This window comes from Ascaphus truei, chromosome 1 (assembly GCF_040206685.1).
Source record: "Ascaphus truei isolate aAscTru1 chromosome 1, aAscTru1.hap1, whole genome shotgun sequence".
NCBI classification, from domain to species: domain Eukaryota; kingdom Metazoa; phylum Chordata; class Amphibia; order Anura; family Ascaphidae; genus Ascaphus; species Ascaphus truei.
In genome coordinates this window covers 47,018,255-47,034,141 of record NC_134483.1, presented here as the reverse complement: position 1 = coordinate 47,034,141, position 15,887 = coordinate 47,018,255, and the positions used below count along the sequence as shown (strand labels likewise).

The window sequence follows — 15,887 nt, the reverse complement described above, 5'->3', positions numbered from 1 at the left end:
CCTCCTCCTCCACAGCCATTATTATTGGCTGCTCTCATGTCCATCACAGTCACATGTCCATCACAGTCACATGTCCAGAGCACACTGAAGAGAAACCTGCCAGGGGGCAATATGACTGTGTGTGGGCTCTTCACACACTGGGTTACATAGATTTTACCCCTAATGGTCTTCTTCTATATTCTCTGAAGTGATCATTCAGGGCATTTAAGTCTGAGAATTTTCAGCTGAAAATAACCCAAAAGGCCAATTCAAAGATTACGCTACTGGAGCACTTACTGCCTCCAGGGCTAGCTGGTTAGGAGAGGTGGGAGTGCCGATGAGCTTGAAGCTCTCTCCCTTCCCCCATGTTGGGCCTCCCCTCTTCATCCGTCACCTCCGCAGCCAGGACACTTTTCTCTGCAGCCTCCGCCGCTCTCCCCATCTCTTCTATGGGACAATTGTGGTGCCTAAGCAAATCTGGAGCAGAGACGGGAGAAAAACTCGTGCCACAAACTTGTGGGGAGATAGTCAGAGGATGAGAGATAAGTCACAGGGTGACAGCCCCTTAAATAACCTCTTCCTCCCTTGTCCTTCTGACTCTAAACCCATCACTCCATGGTCCCTCCGGGCCAAAGGTCATGTTTCCCTTCCCCTAATAGGTCAGGGCTTTCTCTGCACTCTGCCTGTGTCATAATTAAAGGGAAAATTCAATTTCATTTTAAACAATTTAACAGTGTGATTGGCTCTGCTAGAAACATTTAATCCCCCTAAAAGTTTCCTTATTGTAAACTTTTAGGGGGATTAAATGTTTCTAGCAGAGCCAATTACACTGTTACATTGTTTAAAATGACATTGAATTTTGTACCCCTTCTACTTTGAATCAGGAACACTGATTCAAGCAGACTTTGCAAACCTAAGACAATTTTTAATGTGGAGAAAGTGAAAAGTTTTACAAAGTAGAAAGAAAAAATAAATAAACTTATGCATGTCCAATTTTTTCCCTTCATGATGTAAATCAGCGACATTTAAACATGCCACAGTCCTTTTCGACTTTGACAGGGCAGCCCCATTACAGCAGCAATCCCCTCCAGACATACAATCCAACAAAAACGTTTATCAGCACAGGCTGCTGCTTTGAATACTCCTACACAAATCGTCACTGCTCACATACATGTATAATGGTCACATAAACACAGCGGTCCTGCCACCATTCTTCTAGTTATGCGTATAGATTACTTAAAGAGTAACTGCATTCTCCGTGTACTGTTTGTACATTTTTAAACTGTTAGAGAAAACCTCTTTGTATTTATTTATTTATAAAATGTTTTACCAGGAAGTAATACATTGAGAGTTACCTCTCGTTTTCAAGTATGTCCTGGGCACAGAGTTAAGACAAATAATACATGGTTACAAATACAGTTACATAAGTGAACAGGGTATACATTATATACAAGACAATGCATGCACAGTTAGAGATAATATATATTATGGGCGTATGAAACAGTTACAGACCAGATTAAAATGTGAGACAGCCATAGATTTTAAAGAACTTAAACTGGTGGTGGATTTGAGAGTCTCCGGTAGGTTGTTCCAGTTTTGGGGTGCACGGTAAGAGAAGGAGGAACGTCCGGATACTTTGTTGAGCCTTGGGACCATGAACAGTCTTTTGGAGTCGGATCTCAGATGATAAATGCTGCACGTGGTAGGGGTGTGGAGCTTGTTCAGATAGCTGGGTAGCTTGCCCATAAAGAATTTAAAGGCAAGACAGGAAAGGTGAACTTTGCGCCTAGACTCTAGTGATGACCAATCTAGTTCTTTGAGCATTTTGCAGTGATGTGTGTTGTAGTTGCATTGGAGAACAAAATGACAAATTGAATTGTAGAGGGTGTCCAGTTTGCTAAGGTGGGTTTGAGGTGCCGAGCCATATTCTATGTCTCCATAGTCAATAATTGGCATTAGCATCTGCTGTGCGATACGCTTTCTGACCAGGAGACTTAGGGAGGATTTGTTCCTGTAAAGTACCCCTAGTTTGGCATAGGTCTTGGTTGTCAGGGTATCAATGTGCATCCCGAATGTTAAGTGGGAGTCAAACCATATGCCCAGGTATTTAAAACTTGTGATAGGGATTAGGGTGGTGTTAGTGTTGGTTCTAATCTGCAGCTCAGTTGCTGGAAGCTTTACAAATTTAGTCTTGGTCCCAAATACCATTGTTACAGTCTTGTCAGTGTTTAAAAACAGTTTGTTGTGGGAAATCCAGTTTTCGAGTCTCAAAAAGTCAGACTGAAGGTCAGAGAGGCTGTGGCTGTGTGCATATAGGATTGCGTCATCTGCATTCATGTGTATTGAGGCTTCCTTACAAGCTGTGGGAAGATCATTGATGAACACTGAGAAGAGTAGGGGCAACAGAACAGAGCCTTGCGGGACACCACAGGTGATATCCAGGGGGTTGGAGTTAGAGCCTGAGATGGACACATTTTGGGATCTACCTGATAGGTAGGACTGAAACCAGTTTAAAGCATGCTTCCCTATTCCAGAGCTCTGGAGTTTGTTAAGCAGGATAGCATGATCAACTGTGTCAAAAGCCTTTGCAAAATCTAGGAATACAGCACCAGTGAGTTGTAGATGGCATACCGCTAGGGTGGGCAACTTCAGTCCTCAAGGGCCACCAACAGGTCAGGTTTTAAAGCTATCCCTGCTTCAACTCAGGTGGCTCATTAGTTGACTGAGCTACTGATTGAGCCACCTGCGCTGAAGCAGGGATATCCTTAAAACCTGACCTGTTGGTGGCACATGGGGACTGAAGTTGGGCACCCCTGGCATACACTAAAAGTGTAAGAATAATGGAAGATGCTTCCTTAACCCAGCGGTGCGCAATCTGTGGGGCGCGACCCCCAGGGGGGGTGCGAGACTGCCGACGGGGGGTGCGGGGTTTACAGAGGCCCCGCGCGCTTCCCGAAGGCACTTAAATTAAGTGCCGGGGGAGCTGCAGGGCCTCTGTAAACCATACTTACCCGTGGCTCCGGCGGCTTCCTCCCGGCATCGCCATGGCAACGCGGCGTCAAAATGACGCTGCGAGGTCATGTGACGTCACGTTGCTATGGCAACGTGACGTCATTACGCCGGTGCGAGGGTAAGTTGGGGTTGGGGGGGGGGCGCGGGAGTGAGAGGACAGCCGGCAGGGGGGCGCAGGGAAAAAAGTTTGCGCCCCCCTGCCTTAACCTATTCAGTGCCAGAGTGTGCTGGAATGTACTGTTTGTCATCTGGCACCAAGGGGATTAAATGTAAGATGTCATGTGTAAGACGTTTGTCACGGGAGACCAGGACTTTTAACACTTTTATACCGGGATCATTCACTAGGCAAAACACAGTAGTGGAATAAAAGGTAGTTTATTCGGGTAAACCCGCGTACACACAGTGAATACACAAAATACAGACAAAAAACACACTTTCTGGGGGTTAAAACTAGGCTAAAATACTGTAGATGCAGGGCGCCTGCTTCGGAAGGCTTACCCTGACCAGGATATCCACCTGGGGTTCCTGGTCCTCTTTTCGGCTAGAAACTCTAGCCACGACCACTACATTCTAAAACGAGAACTTGGACTTCGCGTCTGACTTACTGTAGCCTCAGCTAGACAGGCTTTCTTAGCTCCAAAAATGAAGCCGGTCCTCTGCTATTCGTAACAGAGCAACTTTCAAAAGCCCACCTTTGCATCACCAGCCCAAGTCACAGGATCGTCTGGTTCTCTGACCGGGGCTTGTCCTTACATTTCTTCCGCTCTTCTATGTTCAGCATGGAAGTAGCAGGAGCGACCAATCAGAGTGTGGGAATTCCTCCCCGCCAGCCAATAGGAATAGGGGCTCGTTCTTTGGCTGATATTAGCACACGATCAGAAGCCCTCTGAACCACCGCCCAGCAGGAACTCGGGTACTGTGTCACTTCTCTTTGTGTCCTCCGGAAACTATCTGCACATGTAACGGGTGCCAGACCGGGTAAACCAAAGCAGGAGCCGTGGGGAGTAGGCTGTCAGTAGGCTGTCAGTATCCGCGTCTTTGAGTCCCAAATGCAGAGGTATGGTGTTTGCTTGCTCTCACTTAGCAATTACCCTACGCGTTTCTTCACACAAGTGATTTCATCAGGGGATCCCCTTTTTTTGTCTTCATATTTTAATACATGTTATAACTTGGGGAGACCCATATCTATGCGGGACATAGGACTGGGATATCTGGGCTCGGAAACCAGGAGTCTGGGGGACACTGGGCAGCCCGGTGTAATGCAACCCGCGTACTGGCAAATCATGCCTGCACGCCGGGGAGAATTAGGGGACTACCGGTATCTTTGGCCCACGAACTCCTGCAAACAAAACAACTGCATTTTGACTCAAATATCCCACCTAAAACTTACACACACAAAGTTTCATGAGTCTGGGGTAAAGGGAACATGAAAAGTGGAAAAGCAGGGTATACTTTAACTTTTGCATGTTATGTTACCTGGCCCCTGGCTTATGGTGCTATGTAGCTGCCAGGGACCCCACGGTTTCAGGGGTAACCAGATGGACTAAACCTTTATTATATAGCCTGATTACCCCCTACCATCTCAATGTTATTTATAAATAAATGTACACACTAATGAGTAAATGCTTTATATGTATAAATGTAATATCCCCCCCCCCCCCCCAGCAAATGCTAACTGATTTCAACAGAGTATACATATTGATACATTATTATTTGTTGTGTTTATAGAATTACGCAGATGTAGCAGGGGCCATGTACAGTATGTAGGATACATTGTATTTGTGTTTCACTTACAAAGTTCTTTACGATTTTACATCAGAGTTATTCATGCAGCCACCACTGGAGTGGAATTCTTGTACTACTTTTCTGGTGTCTATAGCAGCCTCCTCAGGGATTATGGAGAAAGGAAAATGTATATTATATAATATTCTGTGCATTTGCAATAAATTGTGTCCATTTGTGGAACGTACACAGACCGCAGCTCTAAGCAGACGTTCGCAAATACATCGTGAATTTAACTTTTGGTCAAAAAACGGCAAAATTTAGTAAGTGTTGCGTTAAAAAAAAATAAAAGTACTCGTCATGATAATATCATGAGATATTATGTATTTTAATCCATATGGTGCTTCAGGGGTTAGAAAGGTACAATTTGGATTTAAAAATACAATGTATTGGGTTTATGACAGGCCCAGGCTTGTGATGGGTGGGTGCTAGGTTTCAAACAGAACTTAATTGGTGGATTATCATGTATGGCACACTAAAAATACTAGGTGGGTTGTATGGCGCTGATAGTCTCGGATAAGGGTAGTTGTTCTGCCAGAGATGGGAATAAAATATGGCCCTTCTGACAACTTTAGAAAAATGATCCGTTTAGAGCTACATTAAAAGGCATTCTCTGGGGGGTTCTGCAAGGTTCAGGGGGCGTGGCTAAGAAAGAATTCAACCAAAGAGTGACTTTATTAAAAATGAAAATATTATGTGACGTCATCTGCTGAACATACTAGGAGCTGCATCTGTGTATCTGTGGCACATATTGATTACAGACGTCAGGTTTAGCAGCTACTGTACCAAGGGACAGATATCCGTTTGTTGCTCAAATATAGGATTAAGACGGTTGTGATTAGTCTCGTTGCATTCATAAGGACAGCCTGAATCTATTGTTGTAACTAACTCATGTGTGTGTATTATTCCGGAAGAAAAGTTATGAGTATGTTTAGATATTGAGGAAAGTTTAAACGTCGTTTGTAAGGTTTTTTTTAACTCCGTCGTAAAACGCTTATGTTGTTTCAATTGGGAAAAATTGTGCGTAAAGTTTAGCAAGGGTGTATGAAAATCAGATTTCTACAGAGGTGGGTTTTGGACCAAATACGTGATCTCTCAGTTCTTCGCCAGTGATCTCTATGGAGGAAAATCCTGATACAGGCATACCCAGCATTAACGTACGCAAAGGGTCCAGAGCATGTATGTAAAGCGAAAATGTACTTTAAGTGAAGCACTACCTTTTAACACTTCGGTAGAGGTAGGGAACCGGTCTTGCTGTTCAGGACGTGTGTGTCCTACTCTCAGACGCATGTGCGAGCTGCCATTTTTTAATTGGACGAGGGGAATCAGCGCGTCACACAACTATGGCGGTCTGTAGGGCTGAATAAGTCTCCATACTTGTGAAGCGAGCGTACGGATACAGGGGAATGGTGCTATTGTAAATATGTCCATAAAGTGAAGGTCCGTATAGCAGGGTATGCCTGTATATGGTAACGTAATGTTATAAGGTTTTCTGTTTTTATTTTATCCTTTTATTTTTAGAAACTGTTATGCAATTATTATAATTGTATGTTCTTGTTATCCTTTTTCTGTAATCTAAGCACTGTGTTTTTATATATTAAAATATTTAATAAGTGCTGCTTTAGGCTCTGAATGAACTGATTGCACACTCTGGAGAGAGTATTTACATATTCGAACAAATTTTGCTACAACAGATTTTTGTGTCTTAAGTGCATAGTTTTTTCTATCATAAACAGGGACTTGAGACCCTGGCAGATTTATTAATATTACATCTTTTATTTGCGTTTCTCGGGTGGTGGAAGCGTATAGATTTGATTGCAATTGAGTAAGGGGTTAATATTAACTCATTGAAGGTACCTTGCGCAGGCGAAAGGTGAGTTGGCTAAAGTAGCTTTGTGTATTAACCCAGATTGCATATCTAAGTCACGTGCTCACTGGTGCGCTGTTCGTGACAGGTGGTATATGGGGTCGGATTTAGGGGAGATATTGTCCATTTGAGGGACCTTTGCGGAGATGAAAAGTGGGACCGCTTGCGAACTGAGTATTAACCCTTGTCCCGCATGCAGGTCACGTGCTCACAGGTCAAACCCATTGACTTGTATTTTTAAAGACAAAACTTACACCGCCACACCAATAATATATGGAATAATCTTCCTCTTGCTACTGTATTTATGCGAAAGAAAGGTTTTAACCCTTACGTTAGTTAATAGGTTGATTTTATTTACATATGAAATATGTACATATTTTATAAACCCATATTGCCTACTTGTAAAAAGATTCAATATACAGATGTTTGTGTAGAAAGGGATTTGTTTAACAGATGGGTGAATGTCTTCAAAAGTGCATTGCAAAACGTTACGGGAATTTTCAGTAAATTTGGGGGAGGGGGGATTTGGTGAAAAGTTCACATTACTCAAAAATGAGCAAAATGTCACAATTTTCTAGAGAATTTCATGAAATTCCATCAAAAAGACAGTATATAAAAAGCCTAATGACCTTTTAATGCTCGGCAATAAAATTTGGATTAAGATTGACAATTTGTTTGCTTTTAATTGTGAACTTTGGAGAAAATTTGACACACCAAGTATGTGTACATATGAAAATGATTAAAATTATATTTAATAAGTTTGCAAAATACTAATGTTAGAGTAATAGGTCAAGAAAATCAACGTATGTCTGGTGTTCATCTGTTTCTCTGCTACAGTTTTTGTGTGAGGTATTGCAATCCCCTCCAGCATTGAAAGGCTTAAATGAACAGGGATTAATATGCAGTAGGTGTGGCCGTGTGAGCTGTACAGTAGTTGCGGGGGCAGGAGATTTGAGCACTGTGTTTATGCTGTTCATAAGTGGAAGGAGCGTGGAGAGCAGGCAGGATGCATAGAACAGAACACTTGCATTCTGGAAAGTGGGAAAAACAGTACTACTGTATGTCAGTTCTGAGGATACAATAAAACCATGAGACTGTGCGGAATATCTGAGTCCTGACACGGTCAGAGAAACGAAAGGGATGCGCTATTAACCAGGTGAGTGACTATATCAGAATGGATCGTACTGCATGCAAAGTTCATGGGGTTTCAGATGATACAGTGTTTGCGCTGAACTCTTTGACCACAATTGAAATCTGTGTACAGAGAGACTTTAATACTTGTTTTTATTACAAAATGTAATTTGCAGACCTGTCAACTCGCTGATTTTCTATGGTTTCCTGATTCTGCATATGGTCTGTCTTAGTGATTTTTAGCATCAGCGAGTGGTCTAATGGGCTTCAATGGAGTCTCGCTAATAATAGTCAGCACTTTTCTATTATAATGCCATTTGGTGGTCCCGAGCCCACAAACCTCATTGAATTCAGTCCTCGGAGGCTGACCGCTCTGCATTTGTCTCTGTTGGCATTAAAAGGACCAATGTAATAAGTCAGAATCAGACTTGTATGATTTGTTCTTCTATGCTTTATTACAATATCCCCCTTACATAACAGAAATATAATGAATATAAATGAACGTGTAGGTTGATAGCCCTGAACTTTCCTTTTGAGAGAGTGGTAGAAATAAGTTAGAAGTTATGTGAGAACGATGAGAGATACAAACAGTACTGCAGGAAAACATTGTCTGCTTGGGATCCTGCTACACGGAGACCTTGTTGATCTACAGAGTATTAAAACAGTAGAGAATAGTTTATCAATCATCCTTACTGCTGCTGCTTTATGGGCAACACATGCAACCTTTAAACTGACTTTGGGGATTTCTTCTGTGTATGTAGTGCAGAGAGATTCCATTCTGTAATGTTGTGATACGTCCATGTTTCCTGAGGGTGGAGAACATATTTGAGGCAAATACATGCACATTAGGAACTTTCTTTGAAATCCCCCACTACCAGAGGGGTCTGCAATGTACTGCGTTAGTGCCGTTTGAAATAGAAGTCTTTTTTGGAAGGTGCTACCACTTAGAACCAATTGGGAGGCTTTTGGCTAGAGAATGTTGACTCTCCCTGGTAAATCGCTCAGTGCTGGTAGATCTACTGTATGTGGTTCTCATTTGCAAAATAGACCTGAAAATGCTTGTGGCCACGTTTGTAGTGTGAAAGATACCGTACGCCTGTTCTACACAAAGTATATAACGTCGAGAGGATGTGTCCCCCACTCACACTACTATAGATGCAGTTCTGCATGTTTGTTCTGATTACATAAGCACTTGAATACATTGCATTTACTTTTCCATACTCAATCCATGCAGTACTTTATTGGGAAACCATGTAGTAAGGGAAACCATGTAGTATTTTTCTACTTAACTAATCTGAAAGCATAGTCCGTCCCTTGTTATTTTCTTCTTTATAACTCATCTCTGATCATCTCACACTTTGGGATTAAATAGGAGATTTTAGCTAACAAAAAGTAGCACTTGTTTGTATTTCACATTCAGGGGTTATTCAACACTATCGCATCCCGGTGCTGTGTTAAGGAGGTGGTGGGCCCTGGGCGAAGTATAAACCAGTGGGCACTTGCTAGCATGTGCTTTCAAGAAAATATCATACAATTTGATCAGCTATATTAGATCAATCAATATTCATACTTCACCAACTTTAATGGGCGTACGTTTGGCCAGTTGTACAGTAGCATTGAGCAGCAACGAGCTTTTAAATTGGTTAAGTTGGTTAAACAGGTTTCATTTCCTTTTCCAGGAATTTTTTTTTGTCTTCAATTTTTAGTTGTTACTTTAGGATGATCTAAAGATGAAAAATATAGACACTTCCACCCTTCAGCACGTTGTGCTCTCTCATCTGTCAGTGGGCCCTGGGCAACTGTCCTTTTGTCCGTTGGATAAAATGGTACTGTCCTTAGGCGCTTTTTTCATATCCGCCAAAGCAGACTTTTTCGGCCAAAATTCCCCATGGACTTCAATGGGAAATTGTAAGTGTTATCTGTTACTGTTATTTTTATTATTCGTGTTCTTGGTCTAAACTTGAAAAGAATGAATGCCTGTGTTAAGTTATGAAATAAACAGTAATGGTGGAGATGGTGATACATGCCTGGGGGCTTTTTTAAAAATTTGGCTTTGCATTATTTGTTACTAGGGAGCGTTCTGCACCTTCAAACCCTAAACTGCCATATTTGACTGCAATACATTGTAAAACATCTAGAAACACAATTATTGATTAGACCAGTGTTTATAGTTCACTGCTATCATAGTGTCCTGGAATTAATTTCCATATTCCTCTGTCTTCACCTTCAGTTTATGGGATTCATTTCTCCCTTGTTCAGTTGCCTGTCATTTTCCCCTGTCCCAGCTGCTGTATCAGAAATGCAACATTATTGCTACATGTTGTGGTTTCCTTAGACATTTCAGTGAGTTGCTATAGCAACCCCAGCCTTTCTCCCAAATGGGCTAGTCTGCTTTCTCCCCCTCTGCTCTGCCCACAGATGGTCTGTCCCCAGGCTATCTTGCTACCCAGCATACATTGGGACTTCCTTTCCACCATCATCACTGGCTGAGTGAGTACCCTCTGTAACTGCTCTAGTGGCAGGATTACCCTTTTCACCTGTCCTTAACTACAAAGCACCCACAGAGAGACATTATCTAAACACCAACATCTCTTCACAAGTGCCTGTCTTTTATGCTGCTTTCCCCAAATAAAGTGAAGAAAAGATACAGGACTTGTTGTGCTTTGAAAAGAGGGCCGAGTTGAACCTATCTGGGCTAATCATCCTACACATGACCCTGGCCTCCAGAATACATAGAAAAAAATCATAATAATATATAAAGAAGTACAGTACAATACACTTTTCACTATTTCCACTGTTTTGATGAATTGCAATGTACAGACGTAGCAGGGGTCATGGTCCCCACTGGTGCGATATGTTGCGATATTCTGCGTTAACACTGCCATTGAGTCCTATGGAAACTGTGGAATTCCGTATTCTATATATTCTATATTATACTATGTTATCTGGGGGAACAATGTTACGTTCTACATTTGTACAGTATACAGTATGTACCTTATTATTTCTCACTCTTTTGGGATTTGTCACTTCATACAGATGTAGCAAGACTAAGGCTGTGGCCCCGCTGGCGCTGAGCACACAGTGCTTGCTGCTTTTACTTCCATAAATCTATATGTGTAAGTCCACGCTCACGCGGTGCTCGCGCGCTCACTCAAGCTTGGCGCTTGAGTAAACAAAAAAATGTCACTTTCAAGCACCCTCAACTTGCCCGCAACGCCCCCACGTGCGCTTGCAAAATAGGCAGGACACCCGGCGCTCATGCTTGGAGAGCTGGTGACGTCACCACTCTCAAGCATGAGCGCTTCAGCGCCACCGGGGCGGCGCTGCGGACGAACAAGCAAAAGTCTGCGGTAACGGGAACATTGTCTTCCGCGATGGAGCTGCCGGGGCGTCCATACTTCTGCATGGATCCCCGCAACATTAAAACTTTGGAGCTACGGTCATGTGACTGCGGCACCAAAGACTGTAAATCTTGCTTCTTCTGTAAATAGCCCATCCTCCTGGTTCAGCCAGAACTCCTATTCTTTGAAAGATACGTGCTGCAGATGTATCTGGGCCCAACGGGGCTAGAACGTTGATTAGATTCTATTTGTATATTACATTGTTTTATTTTCCCAGCCATAAAACGTCTTGTAATCCTTAAGGATTTCTTGGTACTTTCCATAGACTACCCCTTGAGTACACAGTTTAGTGGTTTGGCTGAATTCCTTTGCATTGTACTTCCCTTCATGTTCATTGATTTACCTCCAAGGCCTTAAGGTGAAGTGTTAATTTGTGCTAAAATAAGAAGGTTTAATGATACAACCTGCTTCTATGTCATGATATCCTGTTATACAGTATGTAGATCACGGAGACCGCAGTAAAAATGGTGGCATGTTTTGATACCTTTGAATGGCACAGGTTAGATCTGTAAACAATAGCTTTGTTATATTTGTAATTCCAAGCAGTTTAACTCTATTACTGCCATGTAGCCCGTTGGTTTGCAAAGCAAATAGGAAACATATAGTGTATGTCTAAAACCCTCGCTCTCACTTTACCACTCCCTGGTAATTAAAGCACGGGTGTGCAGAGAACTTGCTGTACTTTCACATTCTTTCAGGAGATATGATCACTTTTGAGAGTAGAACCAGCAGTTTTAAAGGGGGGCATATGCATTAAGGCAAAAATCGGAGGAAACAATCACTTTGAAAGGACTTTTCTTTGTTACATCAGGTGAAAATGGGCATTGCTTCTGCTTGATGCGTAAACCCCATAATATTTTCATTGTGGGGTTAAAAGGCAATCCAAGCGGGCACATTTTTATTTTTAACATGGGATTGAAGCAGGGCATTTCTGCAGCTGAACCCCACTAATTTCAGCTCCGGGGAACCCCCCACTTCCGGAGTTACTTACCTCCGTAGGGGGTGCTGGTAGCCGCTCTGTTCGGTTAGCAGGGTTTATGTAATGGCGGAGTTTCAAAGCCCCTGCACTCTACGGGCCAATAGGAAGTCGTGACGTCATCAGGTTTGACTTCCTATTGGCCCATGTGACGCGGGAGATGTACATTTTAAACCTCAGCTAGCCCAGCCAGAGCTTCAACCGGCACCTGTATCTCTAGAAGTTGGAGGACTCCGGAGCTGAAATGAATGGGGTTCAGCTCCCGAGACCCCCTGCTTTTGATCCTATGTTAAAAAAAATAAATAAAAATTGTCCTTTATATTGCTCCTTTAAATTCACTGATGAGCCGCCAGCCCTATCTCACTGTCACTGGAAGATTTGTTTTTTTTTTATTCTGTTTTCCAGGATTGCTGCTTTACATATCGTCTGTCTGCCTTCATGCTCGTCCATTCTTCTCAAAATCTATCTTTGGGAAAGAATTACCAGAGAGCACCCAACTTCTATCAGAAGAGAGACAGAAGGCGTCCATTGTGAATGTACCATGTGGTTATAAAATACAGATGTAGGAAAACTAACAGCACACACGTTATTTGACACGGCTGCTCTGCTCCTTATCGGCTCTTAGATCCTGTTTCATCTCGGCCTCCGTTCTGTCTTTTCTCGCCCCCGAGGGGGTCTCCAAAGATCCTATGAGACGCCCATCCGTGGTTTATGGCGAATTTCCTGATTCCAGTCTTGTGGCGTACCACGCATTTTGAGTACCAATTTAGGATTGCAAAACACTTGGAAAAAGCACAGGGCTGTGTACAGCAGCACAAGGGGGGGAGTTTTTTTTTTTTTTAACTTTTTTTGTGGCCAGAGGGGCCTTCATGTTGCAGGCCCCTCCGGCAGTGAAAGGGTTGAGGAAACGCATACTTGGTTTTGATTTGTGTCAAAACTCTGAATACGAGCCAAAAAGAGACGTGAGCACACACGACACGTCTGTTTCAGTGAACATCAATCTGCTACTACATGTTCTATGAATGTTTGTGCATTTGGATATCCAAATAGACTGACTTGTGTACGTAAATAGACTTCTTCACATGTTATATAGAATACACGTGTAGTCAGGGGCTTCAATATATTATATCTTTGCTTTTCCTGCAGTTTCTGTAGCTAGAAAACAGCAAGGAGTCCATAGGACCCTTTGTATAAAGCGCTGCTAAAAGTAATAATGTCGTGAAAGCGCCAATGTGTAAAACCGGTTTGGATGGGTTGCGGTGTGCACAGCCAAAAAAAATTCACAAAGGAAAAAAAATGACGCTGAGGGGTGGCGTGGGAGGCGGAGTTTGGCTGTTGTCCATGCACGTTTTCACATGATGTATAATAATAAATGGCAAGGACATTTTACTGTTGTGCGCCAGAAATGCGTAAAAGTTGTTATTGGCTTAAAAAGGCAATTGCAATTATATACGCAAACAATGCATCGATACATATACTGTATGTACATGACGTGCAGATATAAGGAATAAGAGAAGACGCGCCAAATGTATCAATATTAATAATAATATCGCAACATATATTCGCTGAGGTGAGAATATATCTGTTTTACGCAATGCACAGCTCTTTATACAGTACATAGCCCTCTTTGAATCAAGGCAATTCGATGACCACTCACAACGGTGTGCTCTTTATATCAAAAAAAATCCTATTGAATTCAAGGGGATTTTGTCTTTGCACATGGTGCAGATTTGCGTTGATGGATACGCCCAAAAAGGTTCAACGTGAGCAGTTTGGATACCACCTTTTATTAACGTTGAACGCTTCTTTCAGTGCGTGCGGGTCTTATTACACATGCCTTGACTTCCTTCGTGGCTTTGGCGTGTTTTAATAGGCAATAACTATGTTTTGTCCTTCAGTTTATGCAAGCATTCGTGTAGATGTAAATGTGGTGTGACATTGGGAGGCAAAATAACCCTGAAAGATAGTGCATGATTGTGCCTGAAGTTTGCAATGTGCAGTGTGCCGTACTTTCCAAGCACTAGATGAAGTCATTATTTAATGAATATATTTGACAGGGGAAGTATATCACAAATGTATATAGAAATGGGTGTAGAGCAGGGGTGGGCAACTCCGGTCCTTAAGGGTCACCAACAGGTCAGGTTTTAATGATATCCCAGCATCAGCACGTGACTCAATCAGTCCCTGCTTCAACTCTGATTGAGCCACCTGTGCTGAAGCTGGGATATCCTGAAAGCCTGTCCTGTTGGTGGCCCTTGAGCTGCCCATCCCTGGTAAAGACTGATTTAAAAAAGATTTATGTTGTGTGTCCATCTGCTGAGTTACATGAGCCAAAAGTACCTGTTCTTTGAGCGCAGTCAATCTGAATTCCTATGACCTAAAACAAACTACTCTAAGTGCCCTTTATTCAAAGAATTTGACGCACTTCTTTCCCTCTGTGTCTTATCAGAGCAGCTTCATTTCAAGGCCCTGTGCTAACAGAAGCCAGCCTATATTTTCCTATTCTATCGAGGCAGGTGGAGACCTGCAGAATATCGCGCTACCCCTAGCTGCTCTAGGAGAATAAATTCTACATGGTATTCAGACGTCGTGGTCTGTGGTAAATAAGGCATGTACAGTATGCAAAAAGCAGCTATCCTATCATCAAGCTGCAGTTTTAGGTCCAAGCTGTGTCATTTATGGAAGGTCATTATGTGAAACAATTGAGATGCGGGTGTGCAAGTGAATATTCGGATGTCTGTTTAGTGACTTTGTTTTTCGGGTTTGTGTGCTTTTCTGCTAAACGAAACCATTCCCGTTTGGGTCAAGGTGAAGTTGGTTAAACATTAGAAATGAAACGCCTGTGGCCCAGCCACGAAGGGGTAATGCAGAGCCTGCCTTGTCATTGCATATCTTACCTCTTGCTGTACATTTGTGTAGGTGTGCATCTTGGCAGAACACACGGAAGGAGATTAGATGAGTAATACAGTAATTATGTTTTGGGAGTAGTAAAATCATTGGATTTTCTCAGGCCTGAATACTACTGTACAAGGGGAGCAGCATTTAAACTTGCAAAACTCAAATGAAGCAACTCATTCTGCTGTAAGTAACTTTTACACGGAAAGGGAACAATGTTTTAGATCACTTTTGAAATGTACTAGAGATGTGGAAATTAACAAACATACAGGAAAACATTGTTACTATATTTGCTTTCAGTACAATAAAATAAATGTCTGGAACATAAGGAGGAGAATGCCTCCCATTCCATAATCTGTGACGGGGCGATCGCATGATCTCTAGTACTGCAGGTGGGAGCTGTGGCACTCTAGCATCTTCAACTGAGCCACTGATTGAACCACCTGTGTTAAAGCAGAGATATCCTAAAAATCCGACCTGTTGGTGGCCCTTGAAGACTGGTGTTGCCCCTGGTCTAACTCAAGGATCCTGGGGGATTTCCCAAACTTCTATTATAAAAGTATTAGCTCAGCGCCAGCGGGGACTCAGCCTAAGAATGATAGAAGAAAATCTTTTAATATGAAATGCTTGGGTGAAAATGGTATTGCTCAGGCAGCTGGGTGGGAATTACTGGGCATACAGTATGGAGTCCTTTATACCATAAGTCTACACTACACGTCATATGGGTTTCACAATATTACATAAGAAGATAATTATGTAAGGTGTGTCTCTTACATCCTAAAATGCTACTTTCAGTCACATTCTTGTAACAATGTCAACTTTTTGATTAGGAACATGGTGGATT

At 42.4% G+C, this 15,887-nt stretch overlaps 1 protein-coding gene across 4 annotated transcripts in view; it reads left to right on the top strand.

Moving 5' to 3' along the window:
* The window catches only part of PDZD2 (PDZ domain containing 2), a 385,311-nt gene that overhangs the window by 212,970 nt on the left and 156,454 nt on the right, over nt 1-15,887 (top strand). Inside the window, exon 1 of one of the 4 annotated variants that reach the window (XM_075587498.1) lies at nt 7,583-7,796. The exons of the other annotated variants lie outside the window; for them this stretch is intronic. The gene's annotated coding sequence lies outside the window, so the exon portion shown is untranslated. Of the gene's footprint in view, nt 1-7,582; nt 7,797-15,887 lie in introns of those variants that run through there. 4 annotated transcript variants of the gene reach the window in all.